This window comes from Borostomias antarcticus, assembly GCF_949987555.1.
Source record: "Borostomias antarcticus genome assembly, chromosome: 19".
In the NCBI taxonomy this organism is placed as follows: domain Eukaryota; kingdom Metazoa; phylum Chordata; class Actinopteri; order Stomiiformes; family Stomiidae; genus Borostomias; species Borostomias antarcticus.
Window position 1 is genome coordinate 5639048 of NC_140252.1, and position 20874 is coordinate 5659921.

Sequence of the window (20874 nt, forward strand, 5' to 3'; positions counted from 1 at the left end):
ACACACCAAAACCCCTTGCTTCAGAAATTTGACAGGAAACAAGATAAAAAAGATGACATGATTATATACTATTTATAGTCTAAGAGTGGACAACCATTCACCAAAAAACAAACTTGATTAAACAAGGCAAAAAAAAAGATAAAATGGTTACCAGTGTAAGAGGGGCAAAAAACCTCTTGGTCAATTTAGAGGAAAAACCCAAACTTATTTATCAACTCATGTTTCAACAATTGCAACTCTTGTAAACAAATATGATATTTTCCAGATTATTTCAAAGTTCATTCACTCTTGTGAATAATCGCATGTGATGTCCTATGGAACATAGATTCCATGTGTGCGTCTCTGAATGTTTAATGTAGGTTCCAGTGTGTGCGATCAGAGGTGCAGTCCGATTGCTCATCAGAGGAGAATGTCATCTGGGGAATGCAAGGCGTCTTCTCTTCTAGATCGCAACTTCGATGTCGCGTTGCTTGAAATCAGTTATGTTCAATGTTAGTGTGTGCAGGTGTGTGTGCGTGTGTGGTGCATCTTGTGAGGAGGTGACCAGCAAGGTCATTTTTCCTCCGATTCCTCGTCAGAGGAGAGGACAGTGTGATGGCCCATGGTTTTGGCCTCTGAGCCCTCTGGTTCAGCTGCATTCTGATCTCCTGGTGTTTGCGATCCCTTGGTGGACCGTCCTCTGCTGCTTGGACCCGTCGGCAATGGCTTGCATGGGTCCACGAAGTCCTCTCAGATCGCTGTCTGCGTGATGAGTAGAAACTGGTACGGCCCGAGCCACCTCGGCGAGTTCCAGCTCCTTCGTCTGTGGTCGTGGACCAGGACCCAATCCCCAGGAGAGATGTGATGCAGGAACCCCTCCTTAGCCTCAGGAAATGGCGGTCCTCACTCTGTTGGAGACATCTGTTAACATCCTCCGCCACCCCTGTTTTTGAAACATGATCTGGCCCGTGGGCTAGTTTGAAAGCATAATGAAAACATGAACGAGGTAGTACAGGTTTGTCATTAGGCCCTAGATACAGGTTAGTTTGGTGGTGGAAATGTGCACTTAGTCCTTCATTTCTTTTTCTCCGCAGGTGGAGCAGATGCTTGTAGGTCAGAAATGTCTGCCAGGGACAGTGGAGGAATCTTGTCAGGGTCTGTGGATGGTACAGAGAGTATAGAAAGCACAGGGGAGGAAGCAGAGACAGCTGCAGCTTTTGCAGCGAGCTCTCGGAGGGTGAGGAGGGAGTCCCTGTCCTGGTTCAGCAGGGTGAAGGTGCGGTGGGACACCACACAGCCAGGGCGCCAGCAGCACGTACAGGCTCTTGAACTGAACCCGGTCCATCCCTGTACTGCTCCACGTAGGGTCGGCCCGGGTCGTGCTGCTGGAGGGCTCACCTCGGCGCTCCCGCTCCCCCAGCACAGGCTGATGAAGTGCTCCGTCTGTGGATCCACAGATGAGAGAGACAAACAGAGACAAAACAGAAGAGCAAAAGGAGAGTCCTCTGGTCTGGTTTCCCTGTTCCCCCTGTTCCCCTCTTTGGTCAGGAACGGTTATTCAAAATCTGTTGGAGATTCTCAGAAACATGGTTAAGCGCAAGCTCCTGCTTTGGGGAAAAAATGTTGTTATTCAGTCAGGAAAGCTTAAACAGGGTGTCTGTTCAAGTGTCATTTTAGAGCCAGTCTGCAGTAGCCTACAGTGACATCAGGGGCAGCGTTAGAATGACTTCAACACGCCCAGTCCCCAGTCATGATCAAGGCAATTGGATTTGGCTCTAGCATTTCTCTCGCGATTTTATGAAAATAAAATAAAATAACCCACATTCTCGTCTCAACAAAACAACACCCCCTAAGGGTGAAAGCAAAAATTTCCTGAAGTCAGGATAAAAATAGAGATGAGGCAAAGAAAATGACACTAAAATGAACTGGCTTCATTTACAATTAACTAATCAAAAAACTCCATCAAAGCTTCATTTGTATAGCTAAAATTTGTATATCTAAAACCTCCCTCTTCTGCATTTGAGGACAGAGTATTTGGGCACTGCTCCTGTTTCATACTTATCTGTCGCTCACAGTGAGTTGGTGACATGGCGTTGGTCTGCATCTCACGAACCCCAGATCGCCCATCTGTAGGGAAACAGGCCAGTAACCTCCGGTGTACGTGCCCGTCTCCTGGTTCGGCATTCACCCATCACTCCCGGAACGACAGTTGTCAACAGCAGGTTCCAATGTCCCCAGGAAGGCATGATCCAGGCTCCTCAAAGACCTGCCGCCCAGGGTCCATAGCACCTGAAAATTAAGACTCAAAACACAGACTGGGTTCAATAGCAGAGGAGAAGGCCTAATGCCAACTCCTCAAAAAACACATTATCATTATATGAATGAAAATTCATACAGTAGAAATGCATAAAACGAACAGCTTATGGCCATTCATTGACTATTGAAACAAAACTCCTGAATCAAAACCTATTCAAAACCCTGTCAGACTTTTGAGTTCGCTCTACATCTATTTTATCCTGTTTATTTACCTTAAAAATTAAAACTCTCTATCTTGGCTAGTTTAAAATCTCCCTTATGGGTTGTTCAAGGGAACTCCAGCAGGTGGCGCTCGACCCCAAAATCGGAGGCTCTTCCTTCCGGCCCTGTTCGGACAAATACCTCGTAGAAAGGGGTGGCTTAACTCGTAGAGAGAAGGGGCGTGGCTAATGGCGCAACAAGTCGAGGGGGGAATCTAATTTTAAAACAGTTATTCTGCTGGGGAAATGGCGGAGAGACTGTTTGCTGAATCTCCTTATCTTTCCTTCCTGACCTAAAAAAAAAACTCTCGTTCTACTCTCCCAAATCTTAAAAACAGACCAGTCTAGAGAATCAACAGGCTTCTCCCCCAACCCTCTAGCTGAGCCCGAATCTTAGAATTTAACACTAAAATGTCAGATGTGGATGTAAGAAATCGAAAATGCTTTAGCACATAACGAAATCTGCCACAAACGCCCGCAGAAATATGCTTCAGTGCAACAATCACATCAGGCTAGACGTTTGCAGTAGAATTCCGTTACATCCTCTAGCCATATGTTATTAGCCGGGGTTACATTGACACCTAGTGGTGCTCCCAAAATGTTGCATGTATGACCCGGAAGTTGTCTTTGGCAGCGGGGAAATTTAAAGAAACAAATCCCAAATAACACGACGCAGCCTAAAAACCCCAAAACAGCAACGAAAGGAAACCTTATAGTTAACTCACGGCGGGAAAGAATACAATTTCTAAGAAACAAACATTAAGACACATTAAAATTCGCTTAGTACTCACCTAGTCAGCGAAGTGCTTTGTTCTCTTCTGGCTCAATGGCAGAACACCGCGATAGCGGAGTTTTCCTGCGTCTCCTAGGCAACCAGCTAGCCTACTGGAATCTAGCAGAATTTTAACAGTCTAAAAAGTGTACAAAAATACTTACAATACTTCTTACCTGGATCCATGGCGCGCGTAACAAACATACAATCAAGAGCCGAGGCTCCAACAGTGAACACATAAGACATAAGACGAAACAAAAGCTTACGTTACAAACAAGCATGCTCGGCTGCACTAGCAATTTGGTCCAGGCTAAACCTTCCGTTTAGATCCTACCAAATTGTACAGCCACTTGGTGAAAACTAACGCTCGTTAGGTTTACCAAGTCACCCGGGAACAAAGGGACAACGTTTCTCCAAGAAACGCGGATTGGAAACACCAATCGCTCCCGTAGCTACCATCTCGTTGGTAATCGTTCTTCAACGAACATCAACAATCACTTCGAAGCTAGTTGGCAATCGTGCTAACACGAACATCAACAACGGGGCTTAAGCTAGTTGGTATCGTTCTTGAAACGAAACATCAACAATGAGGCTTAAGCTAGTTGGTATCGTTCTTGAAACGAAACATCAACCATGCTCTTCCTACCCTCGGTAGGACTAAATACCCACGCTGGGGTTCCTGTTTTCAAACAATCCAGACCAACAAGCTGAACCAAATCAAGGCAAATACAACTCAGAACCACAAGAGGGTTCGTTTAAACGTACCTGTGAGCTTTCAAGAATCCAGTGGTAGAACTGAGGAAATAATCTCGGCTGGCGCTCTAGCGCAAGAGAGAAAATTGATTTTCCAACGCCCACTATGGACCGACACGTCTGCCGATCAGTCCTATCCACTGGAATCCCGAAGCAAACGCAGGCAGTGCTCCCATCCCCGTCGCCAAACTGTGATAGTTATTTTAGACTGGTCTAGTCCAAAGATTTACCAAGATACGTTCAAAGGTTGAGTCTGTTTTATTGTGGAAAACATTACGAGCGCAAGGACTTCCTGACAAACGCAGCAAAGGTGGTTCAGTCAGAGAAGTGAAGTCAGAGAAGTCATGCCCAGTCTTATATTCAACCAAAACACAGGTACGGCGCTTTGAGGATGTGATTGGCTACTCATTGCACGTCATGTGAAATGGCAGGCGTGGCCAAGAGTATAGACATGTGACAACAAAGAAAACAAAGGTCTGAATCAGGACGAGGAAGACTAAGGTGGGGCCCTTCTGACTTAAACAAAGAGATGAGGAAGAGCTATGCAGAGTGTGTTTACAATTACAAAGGGGGAGACTTGAGGTGTTTTACATTTACAAAAGGGGAGACTGAAACTGGGTTTTGCAGGGGACTTGGGGGGAGGTGATAAATTACAAAGACAAAAGTTTAAGGTGTTTGGATGTAAATTCCTGGACAAGCCCCCCGCCCCCGCTACGGTCACAGCATTTTTCTTGAAAATTATTATTATTATTATTTCCCACCAGGAATTAGGCTACAGCATCAATATCATTGCACAACCTTTTTTTTTTTAAGTAACAACACTAGCGCTACAAAACACAAGAAGGCACTGTGACTGCAAACAAATCAACTGCTTGTGTCAACATAAATCATAAATCCATTTCAGTACGCAGCCTATGCGTCCAGAAAGCACCTGTAGACATTGTGTCATGCAGGATTTCCATGATATATTTACAGCATATTTGGCATTAATATTTGCTTGTAATTGCCTATTATACTATACAACGGCAAGACAAAAAGGAGGATGTGCTAACTTTTTTACAATATTTTTGGTCACTGGCAAAATATTGAATAAACATTGCCTCTTGGCTTGACATAATTGGAACAAGGCAATCAGGTGTTCTCCTACAACTGACAATTCGAACTTGAAATGGTCATATCACCGAACAACTGCGCTCAGACCGGCTAAGCAAGTTAAACAAATTGATGGAGAGAGGCAGTACTGGAGGGAGATTTTAAGAACAGTTGTGGCCGTGATACAATTTTTTTGAGGAGAGGGCTTGCTTTCAGAGTGGATGATGAGCTACTGGTGTCACCTCACAATGGACATTTAATGGGCATCCTAGAGCTATTGGCAAAGTTTGATCCATTCTTAGCTGAACACCTTATTGCTATGGTGGACAGTCTGGGGCTGGAACTGTCCAACTGTAGGGGCAGTCATGCGATAATGCAAGTAACATGTCTGGAAAGTACAATGGGGTCCAAGCACATCTTAAACGAAAAAACCCATTGATCCATTATGTCCCGTGCGCAGCGCATTCCCTGAATTTAGTTGCCATCAACGCTGTAGACAGCTTGAAGACATTGTGCAAAACTGAGAGAGGTCAGAGGGCTTTTTAGGAGGGCTAGGGGCACTAGAGCCCTTTGACTACCAGGGCGCCTGGCCCTCCTATAAAGCCCTCTGACTAACAGGGCACCTGGCCCTCTACTGGACCCTCTTACTACCAGGGACACCGTCTCAGGCCCTCTGACTAGAATAGGCCACCGGACCTTCAACTACCCGTGCCACACAGCACGGGTACACATGCCATGGCTGGTTGCCTAACGGCCCAGGGCCCCCCCGGGGCCCCTGGTAGTCAAGGGCCCCTGGGCGCCCGCCCCATTGGCCCGGTCCGTAATCCATCTCTGATTAGCCTACATATAAATCATAAGCTACCTGCACATCTGGGCTGAGGTTTTGCCCCTTAAGTGTCAGGTTTCACTAACTATGTCTTCTTTTTAATTAGAGTGTTGAAGCAAACAAAAAAAAACTGTATTATCCGTCACATATCAGGATTATACAAAAACTACCAGAACGATTTTCACAAAACTTAATGGAGGTATGCTGCATAAGCCAACTTAGAACCCATCCAAGAGACATGGACACTGGGCTAGTCCCCCTCTACCCCTCCCAGAGGCATGGACACAGGACTAGTGCCCTTCTACCCCTCCCAGAGGCATGGACACAGGACTAGTGCCCTTCTACCCCTCCCAGAGACACTGGGCTAGTGCCCGTCCTTTTTACCACCCAGAGGAATGAATACTGAACTTAATTTCTTTATATAGTTTTGTAACTTATGTCTTCTGTTGTTGTCTGTAATGGCTGATTTGAAAAAATTACACAAGAACAAGTATGATCAGTTGTGTTCACACATGCCCACCTCTAATAAAAGCCACTATCAGTTACACCGCCAAAAAACTCACTCTTCAATGGTGCAAGTGTGCTATATTTATACTGAGAAGTGGGTTTGACCATTTCAACTCGATTACACCAACAAAATGCATTAATGGGCGGAGCCCTGTGCTCTCTGAGCACCCTTTCTAGTTACTTTTACGTTTGCTTTGTGGGGCCTTTTCTCGTTTTCATCCTTTGGTTGTGCTTCTGCATTGAAGACCACAGTGAGAGAAGATATATGGAATACGATTTGCTGCCGGTCTTTCACATGATCCCTTCAATTTATTATTAGATACCTGGCCAGGATTTCTGTCAGTTTCCTTTAGGTAGGAATATCCATTTTGATGAGCCACCCATAGCATCTATTTTGCATTGTGGCAGCCAAGGTGTGTTTATATAGGTGACCCCTGTGGATTGTATGTAAATGCCCTGGGCGTCACTCGGTGAGTGTACAGTAACTAAAGGATCTCTGTGCTCGCCTGTGTCCTTAGGCAGGAAGAGATTGTAATCTCAGCTTCAAGGTGGTACACGTTATTTTGGCATCCCCCTTCATTTTAGGGCAGGACAAACTGCCTCACCAAAATGGCCGACAATGCCCACCTTCCAACCTCTTGTTTTGCCACTGTCCCCCTCCACCACACCGCCCACTTAGACTTAGCACAGTACTGGTGAGAAGGCGAGCGGCAGAGTTTTGAACATACTGTAGTTTGTTGATGACTTTGGTGGTGGTACCGTAGAGAAGACTGTTGCAGTAGTCGAGCCTGGATGTGATAAATGCGTGGATGAGTGTCTCTGCAGCGGTGAAGGACAGGTTGGGGAGGAGACGTGCAATGTTTCGAAGGTGGAAAAAGGCTGTCTTGGTAATTTGGTTGACATGCGGGAGGAAGGAGAGAGTGGGGTCCAGGATAACTCCAAGGTTACGTACTTTGGTGGAGGGGATGATGACGGAGCCGTCAATGTTGATGGAAAAGTTCTGAGCGGAGTGGGTGAGGGAGTCAGGACCAATGATAGTACTTCGGATTTGTAGACTTGAGGGGTTGTTATAGCACTACAAAATCGCTGTCACAAGAGTGACTATAGACTTGAGGTGCTGTTATAAAGCTACAAAATGGTCGGCACAAGAGTAACTTAAGGCCTGCCATAACAGAAGAGGATGGGATGACTTACAGTACCGAACCCACATGGTTATGACAGGTTATAGTGTTTTATCAGTTATAAGCATCATGAGCGCAATGTTGATGGTCATGAGCACAGGGTTGATGTTGATTGTCTATGACCTATTATGGTAGATGTTAGGTCGCAATGACAGTTTTGTAAGCATTATAATTGCGAGCTTTTGTGTGAGCCTTTACATTTTACAAATAGAACCCAATTTGCTTCAAATTGTGTAGGCATGTTGTATATTCCTTAAAGGAATAGTAAAGGGAAAATGCATGTTTAGCCCTGTTTTAAGGTTACTTATGATCATATACAATGGTTCAGATCAACACGTTGACAAAACTAGCATTTTCGAGAAAGTTGATAATTGCTATACCACCGTTTTGGTCATACAATGGATGTGGATGGGCATCTTGAAAAATCATTCAAAAACATGTTAAACCCTCGATTTCAAAGACAAGAAGCTCACCGAGGGTGTAATTGGTGTCCGTTGGTGTTCTGACATCAAATTCGCCACAAAGTATGAATCCTCTAGGGTTTTATTGATAATTTTATGAAATCCATTGACTTGTATTGACGCAACCGTTGTAGATGTGTAGATCAATCCGCAGAGGTGATTCAGGAAGCAGAACTACTTACGGTAGCTATTGTTTATGTTAGCTAGGCTAGCTAGTTTGCTCACTGCTCACGCTACTCTTTAGCTCACAGACAAGGAAGCCCTAAGCTACAGTTCAGAAAACGCTTATCAAAATGGTTGATCTAAAAGAGTATGAATTTGATCGCGAGGAATTAGACTTTGACGGCAGCGCTTATCGTTTCGAGCCTGAATATAGTGAGGAGGAACTTCAGCAAATGGAAGAGATGGAGGCTCGCCGAAAGACAGAGCCAGAGACGGTCGATGAAGCTGTCGCTATACCACGAACCACGGGTGTTTGGTGGTGTGCTTGCAAACATTGCCGACAGATGCCCACCGAAGAGGAAAGTTTGTGCTGTACCGAGTGGGACCTGTTGCTAACAGCTGACATGGCAAACCTTTCGGTCCATGAGTCTGACTCCTTGCCTGTTGAAAGTGAGTCCTGCTTTTACCACTAGTATTTATGTCCGAGCGAATAAATCTACAGTTTTGATAATTTCATGCTGTAGGCTAAGACCACTTCTTACAATTCTATTTTTCTAAAGTTAGTCTTAGCAAAGGGATTATTATTATTATTATGCTTCAACACACACACACAGGCGCACACACAAACACATAGCTGGCAATAAGAACTTACCTCAAGTTCTTCCACTCGTTCGTCTTCTGTCATTCTTCTATGTAAAGTCTGAACAGCATCACGTTTGAGGAAGACTCTTTTGGGAGATTTCTTCGAGAATAGCCTAGGCTTATAACATTTGTCTTCAAAATGCAAAGCGCACACACGGTGATCTAAAACCTGAAGAATATCCACGGGTGTGTTTATGTCCAAGTAAAGAGATTCTAACCACAACTTCAATCTTGCGGGATCGTTGTAGGGAAGTCTATGACAAGTTACAGATGAACGGATTTTGCCACAATTGGCAACGGCACAATAGCGTGTCATTGTTGAGATCCCAAACAAATGCTTCGCACGAGCCTGTCTTGTTGTTGTGGCTAGCTTTTCAAATAAGGAAGCTGAGCCGGAATCCACGGACGTCGCCTACCGCGAGATCAAGGCATTGCGCAAGATTGGAATCAGTAAAAGCGGAAGTTTACACATGTATGTGCTGCGACTAAATATTTCAATGCTAAATATTTTTAAAAAGCCTTTCCAGATTAACTTGAATCTTACTTTATGGCAAATTATATGCCAGAACGCCAACTAACACCTGGGTGAGTTTCTTGTCTTTGAAATCGAGAGTTTAACATGTTTTTGAATGATTTTTCAAGATGTCCATCCACATCCATTGTATGACCAAAACGGTGGTAGAGCAATTATCAACTTTCTCGAAAATGCTACGTTTTGATCTGAATCATTGTATATGATCACAAGTAACCCTAAAACAGGGCTAAACATGCATTTTCCCTTTACTATTCCTTTAATGTTCGTTTATTTTCATGGTAATACTAGATTTAGACTGACTGTATATGTTTGATGTAATCTCAGAGTAACCCAAGTCATTTTTTCTTAAATGGAACACTTCACTAACCTTTAACCAACATCCTATACCTGCTGCATCTGTACAGACCACTTGAACCTGAAGGTCAGGTTGTGATACGCTGAGCTAGTAACAGTAATTGACATTGGAAGTGAATTATAGGATTTTCAGTAGTTATGTTAGAAGAGCACTGATGTTATAGTGTAAAGGATAATGTGGTTATCGCCTTGGAGTGACCGTAGAAGGTCACCATCAACGTTCAGCTCGATCAGAACAAGTGATGTGTATAACGGAATTATTAATAATTTTACACGTACTGCCGAGACAATTCTAGTACTGCCGAGACAATTCTAGTGGACGTGCAATGGTTGTATTAAATCAACACAGTAATGGAGGTTATCATCTCTTGGCTGCTTTCTGCAGTCCAAGGCTGATTTATTAATGGATGGTTATTGCTATATAACAATCATGAATCCCATTTGAATCAACGGTGTTTTGTAGTGTTGTTTCTCCTCAGTGGCCCACCCCGCCCATCCTTGTCCCCTCTAACCCCTGCTCTCCCTGGGCTTGTGTCCAACAAGGTTGGGGGTGGAGGGATGTGGTTGAGTGTTCTGATTTTGAAGGCCCAGTGTGTGAGACTTCAGAACCAACTTTCAGCCAAATTTTTATTTAGTTTTTAGTTAGAATTGGTCAGAATCACAAAGTCTTACTCTATCCAACTTCCGCCCTCCTCTGACGCCCTCCCCGCGGATACAGTCTGTCCGCCTGTCTGTCCCTTCAGTCTGCTGTCTTGCTGCTCAGGTGTGTTCTGTTCTGCCTCGTGTCCCGTCCTCTGGTCCTTTGTCTCCTATCCTCCAATTCTGTCTGTCTGTCTGTCTGTCTGTCTGTCTGTCTGTCTGTCTGTCTGTCTGTCTGTCTGTCTGTCTGTCTGTCTGTCTCTTAAGTCAGCCCTTACATTTTGTTCATCATTTTTGACTTCTCTGCCCTCCTCTCCTCTTTTTCTTGATCTATTTTGCATGACCTCCATGAACTCATACATGGTGTCTCTCTCACTCTCATCTTTCACACATTCACACACACACACACACACACACACACACACACACACACACACACACACACACACACACACACACACACACACATACTCTCACACAAAACATTCCTTCCCCCACAGGCAAACACACACACACACACACACCTATACACGCACACCATCCATATTCTCAACGTCCTCCTCCTATCCTAGACTTCATACCTCTCCTCACCTCCTCCTCTTCCTGATCTGATTCTGTCTCTTGATTTGTTTAACTATCTGTGATAGTTACTCTCTAGCTAAAACTACTACAGCTATCTCGTTATGTTCTCCTCTAGACTCGCTACCTGTTCTTCTATAGTTACCTGAACCAGAACAGCGATGTGACAATGTGCCACTGTCACATTTAGTCACATTGGCTGGAAAAAAAAAAGCTTACAGAGCATTGAAGTGTGTTGCCTTTAAGGATGCCATTGAAAAAGGAAATTTACATTGGCCTGTCTAAGTTGTTCTCTTTTTGAATCCCCCTCTCTCCCCTCATCCTTCCCTCACACCCTCTCCCAGTTCGGCGTGTGCCTCCCCGTTTCTCCATCCCACCAACGAATCACGAGCTCATGCCAGGCGGCAGTGTGAACATTACCTGTGTGGCAGTAGGGTCGCCCATGCCCTACGTCAAATGGATGCTCAACTCTGAGGACTTGACGCCGGAAGACGATATGCCGGTGGGAAGGAACGTTCTGGAACTCAACGACGTGCAAGAGTCGGCCAACTACACCTGCGTGGCCATGAGCAGCTTGGGCATCACCGAGGCAGTGGCACAGATCACCGTCAAGTGTAAGAACGGGGCTTAAGGTTAACTCCTCACCTCATTTGTTGCCTTTTGTCATGTCGATAGTGTTATAGGCATTTTCTGTTGTAGAAAAAGCGCAGAATGCTATTTACCCTTCCTCTTAACTCCCACAGCCCTCCCCAAGCCCCAAGGCACACCCATGCTAACAGAGACCACTGCTATCAGTGTACCAGCTTTCAGCATTATCGGCCAAGACCCTCCCAGCGAACCAGCGGAAACCAGGACCGGAGAGCAAGCCCCCACCAGCCCTCCAAGGAACATCCAGGCTCGGATCTTATCGCAGAACATAATTATGGTGCGTTGGGATGAACCTGAGGAGCCCAACGGGCAGATCAAAGGCTACAGGGTTTACTACACCATGGATGACTCTCAGCCCATGAGCTTGTGGCGGATCCACAACGTCCAGGAGAGCGTGATCACCACCATCCAGACCCCCATCCTGGCCTTGGAGACCTACACCATTAAAGTCCTGGCCTTCACCTCCGTGGGCGACGGGCCTTTATCAGACCCCATCCATGTCAAAGTGCTGATTAAAGGTCAGGGCTCCACTCATTCTCTATGTTCTTTCTGGGTGCATGACTGCAGTCGAAGTTCCAGGTTGGTGTTCGAACTGACCTGGGAACCTGCCTATGAGAAGGAGGGGATTATAAACTATGAGCTCCGCTACAAAGAGGGCTGTTTTGGCAGTCAGGTTAGATCCCATTCCAGCATTTTAAATCAACTTTAGAAAACCAAATCAAACTTCAGTGCATTCTTGGAGTTCACAAAGACAACCGGGGCTGCAATGGCCTCACCTATAGGCTCTTTCCAAACCACAGGTGGTTCATGAGGGTCTGGGAGAGAGAAGGATAAATAAAACCATGAAGAGTAAGAATAGAGACTGAACAGTGGTATGGATATTGTACAGTAGGTAAGGATATTTGCTATCGCTGTGTGGATCAGGAGTATTAGTACAGCACAGTATATGCTGCATATTATATGTTAACTAGAAATGTGCATCGTCATCCTGTCTGAATGGTCCTTCAGTCTCCCAGCCCTAGTCAGCTGTTAGGCAGCCAAGTTGGCCTACATCTTCAGGATGACCTATGCCCTACAACCCATTACATTATGCTTAATTCATGGACAGTGTATCCTGTCAGGTACCCATGATATTGTACTTAATTCATTATGTTCACAATAAAATGGGTAGTAGGGGATTCTGATAGCCATTCTACCTGACATAATGTGCTACCCATGAATTAAGCATAATATAATGGGTCGTAGGGCATAGGTTACTAAGCCAAAAGCAAACTTTGAGCAAAAACAGTTCCCTGTGTGGGGGCGAACTGCCCCCTGTCGGCCCTGACCCAAGGGGGACGTCACAGAGCCAACCGGACACAGTCGCCCATTCGCCTCCATTCATTTGGACTTGGGCTCAGGAGCCAAAAATTCCCACCCGTTGATTGATAATGGGGGGGGGGGGGGGGGCGGGGAGGGGGGGGGCTGAAATAGCCATATCTTGATGTGGGAAGGTCACAGTGACACGGGGTTTGGACTAGCTTTCAACGTAACAAACCTAAAATAGAAGGGACTCGCACACTGATATAAAAAAAGGAAATGTCCAAACTGAGATATAAGGATGCAGAAAAATTAATTTCTCAAAATGTTAAACCATAGTGCTATACAAATTAATGTGCTACCAAACAGTGAGAGAACAAAGAAACGTTTCGGTGGGGTCAACTTCGTCAGTCTGCCATCTGGTATACCTTAAAGTCCCAGTTAACCAAAATCAGAGATTTGCTTGAAAACACATTCTATGTGTTAGTGATGCATTGCTGATAACATGTAAAAATGGGATGAACCATGTGTAGTACTGAATTGTGAAGTTAGACCAGTTTTGTGTTTTTAACCAGTTTTGATTTCCGGATTTTCTGGGCGGGCTTAAAACGGGTACCGGATGACGTAGAGCGGTGTTCTTAGCATATCCCCGCCCTAACACTATATAAAGCTAGAACGGATTTGAATCTCCGGTTCTCCTGCTCAATCTTGAGTCTAGAATTAGCTAGTTTTAACCAACAGTCTAGAATTAGCTAGTTTTTCTTAGTTAGCAATGCCTATGCATAAATCTAAACGAAAATGCATCCTTCCTGGATGCCAGCAGGAATGGGATGATAAGGTCTGCTTCTTTCACTCCCGAGTAAAGCTGAAATGAGAAGCAAATGGTTAGCATTTTTGAAGAGCCATGGTGTTACAGAGTCTGTCACCGCTAGCGCCCGCCTCTGCAGCAAACATTTCACTCCCGAAAGCTTCTGCAATTATAATATGAGGCTTTTGGGTTTCACGGACTCACGACTGGTCCTGGTGAATTCGGCGGAGCCAACCATCTCCCTCCCCCGCCTCCATTCTCCTGTCGCATCAACCTTTGGTGCCGACACCGCTGCCTTGTGTGCTTATAGCTTATTAACGTTATAACGTTAGCTAGGTAACGTAAGCAATAGGAAAATACACTGCTATTAATATACAAAATATGTCTTGACATGTATGTGGTAATGTCAGCTATGATGAATTATGTAATCTTAGGAGGAATTATAGCTAACATTAGCTATGTAGCTTGTTTCAGATGGGAGTGTATATAACCTTAGTCTAGCTAACAGCTAGCAGCACCGACCAGGCGACCACCCACCAAATAACGTTACGGATGATATATTATGACTATAAGCGTTAACTATACAGAAACTGCCTGCCATATTTGTGGCACCTAATGTGCGTATGGGTTCACCGGTAATGGTTACAGTATATTTCTCCAGCGGGAGACCGGGAGGTGGGAGCGAGGGGGATGGTTAGGAGACCGGGAGACCGGAGCGAGGGGGATGGTTAGGAGACCGGGAGGTGGGAGCGAGGGGGATGGTTAGGAGACCGGGAGGTGGGAGCGAGGGGGATGGTTAGGAGACCGGGAGACCGGAGCGAGGGGGATGGTTAGGTAGACCAGCTGCAGCTGGAGAAAGACGCACCCTCTCCCAGTGAAGCGGTGCTCGGCGGCTACTGGCTGAACATTCCAGTTATGTTGGATATGTTGCGGGAAAGTTGAAGCCGAGTGCTCGTTATTCTCACACATAACATTGCCAACGAGAGTGGATGAGTCTGTCCCGATTATCAACTCCGGTAGTACGCTTCTTCGCGCTATCAGCGCTGTTCAAGCCAGTGACTAAAAGGTACATTTTAAACAACTTTTTCCATTGATCCCAAGGGACGACAGGATCGCCTGGGAGGGATAGGAATGGGTCCGGAGGTGGCAGGGAGAAAATAGGGACAGACTCATACATTCCTCGTTGCCTGTTTTTGTATTTTGCATCTAAGGGCAGTAACACTGGCGCGTTGGTATAGAGTAGCTACAGTTTTACCTGTGTTTGTCAGGAGGTAGGTTAGGAGGAAGCATCTGTGCGTTTGATTCATTAGACAAGTGTAATTTCAACTCCTCTCTCCTGTTTTCACAAAGCTGTGCCTTCCTACCACAAAAGAGACGGCGTGCCAGTGTGACTATGCAGACCAGAGAACGGTACTATTTGACAGGTTCTTCCCTCCTCACCCCCTCCCCACGCAATTGGGTGTGGCTTCGGTGCCTTCAGCAGACACGCCCCCACGGTCTCAGACCAGAGAATGCTGCTGATTTTTAACCGATTTTGAAGCCTTATTTTATATACTTAGCGACATTTTTAATCACTCAGATTTGGCTGGGTGGTTAATGACATGTTTTCCTGTGGTGTGTGAAGCTCATAACAAAAAATTGAACTGGGTTAACCTGGACTTTAAGTTTGAGAAAAAAAAACTTAATTGGATGAGGGTCCCACTTGCATGCACTACTAGATTCTTATTAGCTAGCTAGTTTACTCAAGCCATCTAACCATCTAACCTTAACATTGCTAAAACTTTCCACATAGTTAATGCACCCTCTACCCCACATTGTACTATAGGGACATTGTAAACTGAAACGGAAAAGTGACTGATTCTACCACAATTACGCTACATAATTATCATAGTTCATATGTTCATATGTTGTTAGCTTGTTGTATGTGCATATTAGCACCAAGCTAAACCAAGTTAGGCAGCTAGTGCCAGCTAACATTAGTCTAGTAGTAGTACAATAAAATCACGATCGAAGGTGATGCATGCATGAGGTCTAATTATGGATATTGATATGGACACGCACGCATCATAATATAGTAGGCTAACATTAGCTAGATGTACGTAATATCACGCAATTTCTATCACTCACTTGAGGTCGAGGAGCATGGCCAGAAGCCTCCATCTTCCATCTGCAATGTATAACATAGATTGCGATTGCTAACCTGATTGATAGAACAAGCCAGCCAATGATAGTTCTGCAATAATAGACAGTATCTGATTGGCTGTGGAGATGTAGCCCAGCTGAATGCCCTCCCACCTTTGCAAGTCTGCAAATCTTTTTGAGCCAAGACGTGACAGTAGTGTCAAAAAGTTGTAAGCTTGTACTTGGGATTCGTAGTAATAAATATGCATTGCTGTATCTTTGTACAAACTTGCAAAAATAACTACAGGTCTGCAAATCTTTTTTTGCAACTACAACTCCCAATATGCAAGTTAGCAAATCTTTTTTGCAACTACAACTTTCATGTACAAGTTTTCGTATTTATGACATCAATACTAACATGCGGCGTGACATTCGCGTCAAAAATCTGTGTGTCCGCAGACTCAGTTGTAAACAAGTACAGGTTTGCAAATCGTAAATGCAACTTCAACTCTGAATATGCAAGTCTACAAATCTTTTTTGCAACTACAACTCTGAATATGCAAGTTTGCAAATCTGTTTTGCAACTACAACTGTCGATATACAAGTCTACGTATTTATGACATCAATATAACTCCATAGGTATTGGGATTGGGCCTAACTCCCAGCATCCCTCTACTCCCCCATGATCTGCAGCTGTCACTCCCATCGAGTCTGGCCAATAGAGACGTGGTCCTGCCCACAGGATTTTGCGCAACAGCTAGCAAAATGTTTTGATTTGCCAGCAAAGTTTTTTTTTATCCAAAAGCAAAGACTTAAGTTTTGAAAGCAGAACGTTTTGATTTGCGAGTTTGATTGCAGTGTGGAAAGTTTTGCTCTCAAACCTATTATTTTTGATTGCATAATAAAGACACTAAAATTAAGATGGGGGTTGATGGTTTATGAAGACTTTCACTGTCAAATAGTCTGTATCCCTTAGACAGGCCAAGACTTTTTTTCATTACAGGGGCTACATTAGGGATATAGCGGAGGCAGTTTCAACTATGTTTGCCCTCCACCGTTGTCCTGAACTGGGCCCCGTCAGCTGCTGGATAACAATTGTGTGTGTAAAATGCTGTGGAGCACTTTTGGCGCATCACTAAGATGGTTGAAGGTCATTCTTTTTTCTTCCCTCTCAGGGCAGAGTGTAGGCAGAGTGTAGGCACACAGTCACTCACACACATTTACTTTATCCACGCTTTTTTGTAGACAAGGGTAGCAGACAAGTTTTTCTTAAACAAAGGTGTGTGTGTGTGTGTGTTTGCGCTTGCGCGTGTGCATGTGTGTGAATCTCGACAAACGTAGAACCAAATGAAGAGTATAATTCTACTGAAGAACAATATTATGATACTGAAAACTATAATTTTATCTCTGTCTGGGAGATAGTCTGGTCAGGTTTAAATACATGTCATTATATTCACACTGTTACAGTATTATTGCATTAAACATGGCTGTCTTATTGTTTACAATCTGATGTTATTTGTTGAGAGATATCACTTTGTATAAAATGTATTATTTGACATCAATGGCGGTATAGCTCAGTTGGTAGAGCTGGACGTTCAGTGATCGTAGGGTCGGTGGTTCGAATCCCGGCTCCTCCTGACTACCTGTCGAAGTGTCCTTGGGCAAGACACTGAACCCCAAATTGCTCCCAATGAGCAGGCAAGCGCCTTGCATGGCAGCTGCCGCCATTGATGTGTGAATGGTGCTCCAGGCCAGTGTAACAACTGGATGGGGAGCGCGTTACAAATGCAGTACCTACCTATACCTACCTAATGGACAGCTACACACTTGTAATTTTGCTGATAGAGCTTATATCACATCACCGCCTCTGACCGAAACTCTTTTACTGCTGCAGAACCACTCATACCAGGTTTGACTACTGCAACTGTCTCCTACAGCACCACCAGAGTCTGCAAGGCTGCTACTGCTTTTAGTAGAAAAAGGGGTTAGAGGAGCCTCCTGGGTACTGTGGCTGGATGGAGCAGGGGTGGCTTTAGCTCAGGAGGTAGAGGGGGTTGTCCAATGACCTCAAGGTCGTCGGTTCGAATCCCAGCTCCTCCAGAAGAAATGTTGAAGTGTCCTTGGGCATGACACTGAACCTAGAATTGCCCCCAATGAGCAGGCTAGCACCTTGGGTGAATGAGAGGCCTTCATTGTACAGTAAAGCGCTTTGGATAGAAGTGCACTCCATTTTTAACTGTTTTAAGACTTATTTCTTTGTGTGTGTGTGTGTGTGTGTTTGTGTTTGCAGATCTCCTATTCTTGCCTATTATCTCCCTGTCTTCCTCCATGCGAGGGGCCTCCGAGCAGGGGCTGCAGGTGTTCAAGCACCACAGCTTCAACATCAGCTGCTCCATCCAGCCACAGTACCCAGGAGGCTCCTTCCACCTCACCTTCATCAGCTCCAACACAACCCTGAGATACACCCACCCAGCTGTCAATCACTTTGCCAGCTTCTTCTTTCCTGCTGCAGACCACACCCACCAAGGAAACTACAGCTGTGTTTATGAGATCTACGTTTTCTCTCATAACCTCACCTTTGAGAGTGAGCTCCTCTCTGTCACTGTTGCAGGTAACTGAGGGAATTTTAAAACCCACATTTGTACCTTTTTCACTCAATCAATTGGTTGGGTGGCCATGACCCATTTGTGTAAACTGCTTTGGGTTGGTCTTGACTGAATCTAACTGTGAGTCAGATTCCTGTGGCGATCTGGGGGTAGGTGACCACAGAATTCTAATATGTATGTCAGTAGCACTACCTTAAGGTAACTGCCTCTCTCCACAGTTCACAAAGTAGCAGCACTTTTAACTGGAAATGAAAGTTACATATTGGTACGCAAACTCAGTTGACAACTTAATCTGATCTGATGATTATCAGTTTCCTCATCTGCTGTTTCTGTTCCAGACTGTCCTCTCATAGCTTTCGTCATCAGAGTGGTTGTGGTGCTGCTGATCTTGGTGATGTCCAACACTGCCAGCTATGTGTTCTTTAAGGTACAAGCCCCCCCAGTCAGGAGGGTCATTGCAATGGCACAGAGGTCAATCTGCTTGCTGATACTGTAGACTTACTCTACTTTTGTTTGTGGTCTGTGATCTGTTCATGAGGGCCTGTGATACTTGACTTGCTGCTCATTTCTCCAAGTCTCTCTCTCCTCCTGGTCCTGACTGTTGGTGTTGTGTCTCTCCAGACTAGGGGGCGGAGGCCAGCAAAGAGAGAGCGCATGTAGATGGTGTCCCTGTATTCCAGTGCTGAGGCGGGGCTGGGAGAGGAAGGAGCAGCCCAGAGGATGGAGTAGGAAGAAACTGCTGTTTAGAGGCTGATCTTAGGTCAGTCATGTGGTGTCCCTGCCATTGGTGACTGACTGCTTTGGGGGAAGGTGGTCTGATCCTGGATCTTTGAAGTTCGACCCTGAGTCTATTTGTGGGCCAAGCAGCGAAGGTGCATAGACTGTACATTTTCTTATTAATCACCATCACCATCTTCTGCCATTGGAGTCTATGGCAGCCCATAGAACCCTGTGGTCAAAAGTTATGAAATTTGTCACACTCATTCGGGACAGTCCCATGACATCTCGAACACTCTAGCACCAACAACATGTCAAATTTGGAGGTGCGTTTATGCTGAACTGTATGCATTTTAAAAAATTGAGCTACCATTGGATTCCTTGGCTCAAGCTTAGTTTAACAAAGTCTACAATGTCATCTTCACCCTATTGGATTGTCTGCCATATTTCATTAGAAAACTTGAAAAAAAAAAGGTGTGTGTGTGGGGGGGGGTCTTTATTTTGTCCACGCAGTGACACATTGCACACAGTCAGGTGTTGCCGGTGAAAATTGTTCCCTGCATTTTCCCATCCAAGCTGTCCTCCTCCAGGAGCAGTGGGCAGCCATTGTTCATAGCACCTGGGGACCTTTGGTCAGGGACCAGACTGAAGAGCATCTGTTATTCTGCATGTTTTATTTTGTATTGGGTTCTTTTGGGAGGAAACCCTTGTGAACACGGGGAGACCATGCAAATTCCACACAGAACGGCCTGGAGACCCTCTTGCTGTGAGCTGTGCCGCATGTGAGCGATTTTGGGGTTCAGTGTCTTGCTCATGGACACTACGGCACACTGCCGGGAGCTAACCTTGCGATCCCCAGCCAGACGACTGCTGATTGGCCCCTAATTTTCATTTGTCCTGACTGACAATTAACCAAATTAAACAATTAACCCATCATGAGAAGCTCATCTGTAGTTCCTCTCCATATCCAGGACAGGAGCTGGTTCTCTGTATCCAGGGACAGGAGCTGGTTCTCTGTATCCAGGGACAGGAGCTGGTTCTCTGTATCCAGGGACAGGACCTGGTTCTCTGTATCCAGGGACAGGAGCTGGTTCTCTGTATCCAGGGACAGGACCTGGTTCTCTGTATCCAGGGACAGGACCTGGTTCTCTGTATCCAGGGACAGGACCTGGTTCTCTGTATCCAGGGACAGGACCTGGTTCCCACATTAACAAACCTCTTGCTGCAGCTGTCCATTTTGGCACCGGCCAATACGAGGATTTCATAGAAAATGTAAATTATATTTTTGTGAAATGTTTTTTTTAATGTTTTAAATTAATGAAAAGGAACATCATATCGAATGAACCAAAATGAAAAATCCAGTTATTAAACAAATTAAACTTTTAATGTGAACAAAATAGCCTATGCCTTACCAGAGCCTTTTTAAATGCCAGTTGTATTTTAAATGTACATCAGTCTGGTTCCAGGTCTGATTATAGCACCATCTCTGCTGTCTCCTTGGTTTAAGTGTGATAAACTGAATGGATAAAAGAGGTTTTGTGCAGCCCTCTATGTTGACCTCGAAAGCTTTTGATACAGTTGATCATGATCACACACTCCTCATTCAAACACTGTCATCTGTTGGTCTGGACCAGACTGCGTGTACGGTAGCTGGAACATTAACACACAGATCTCAGT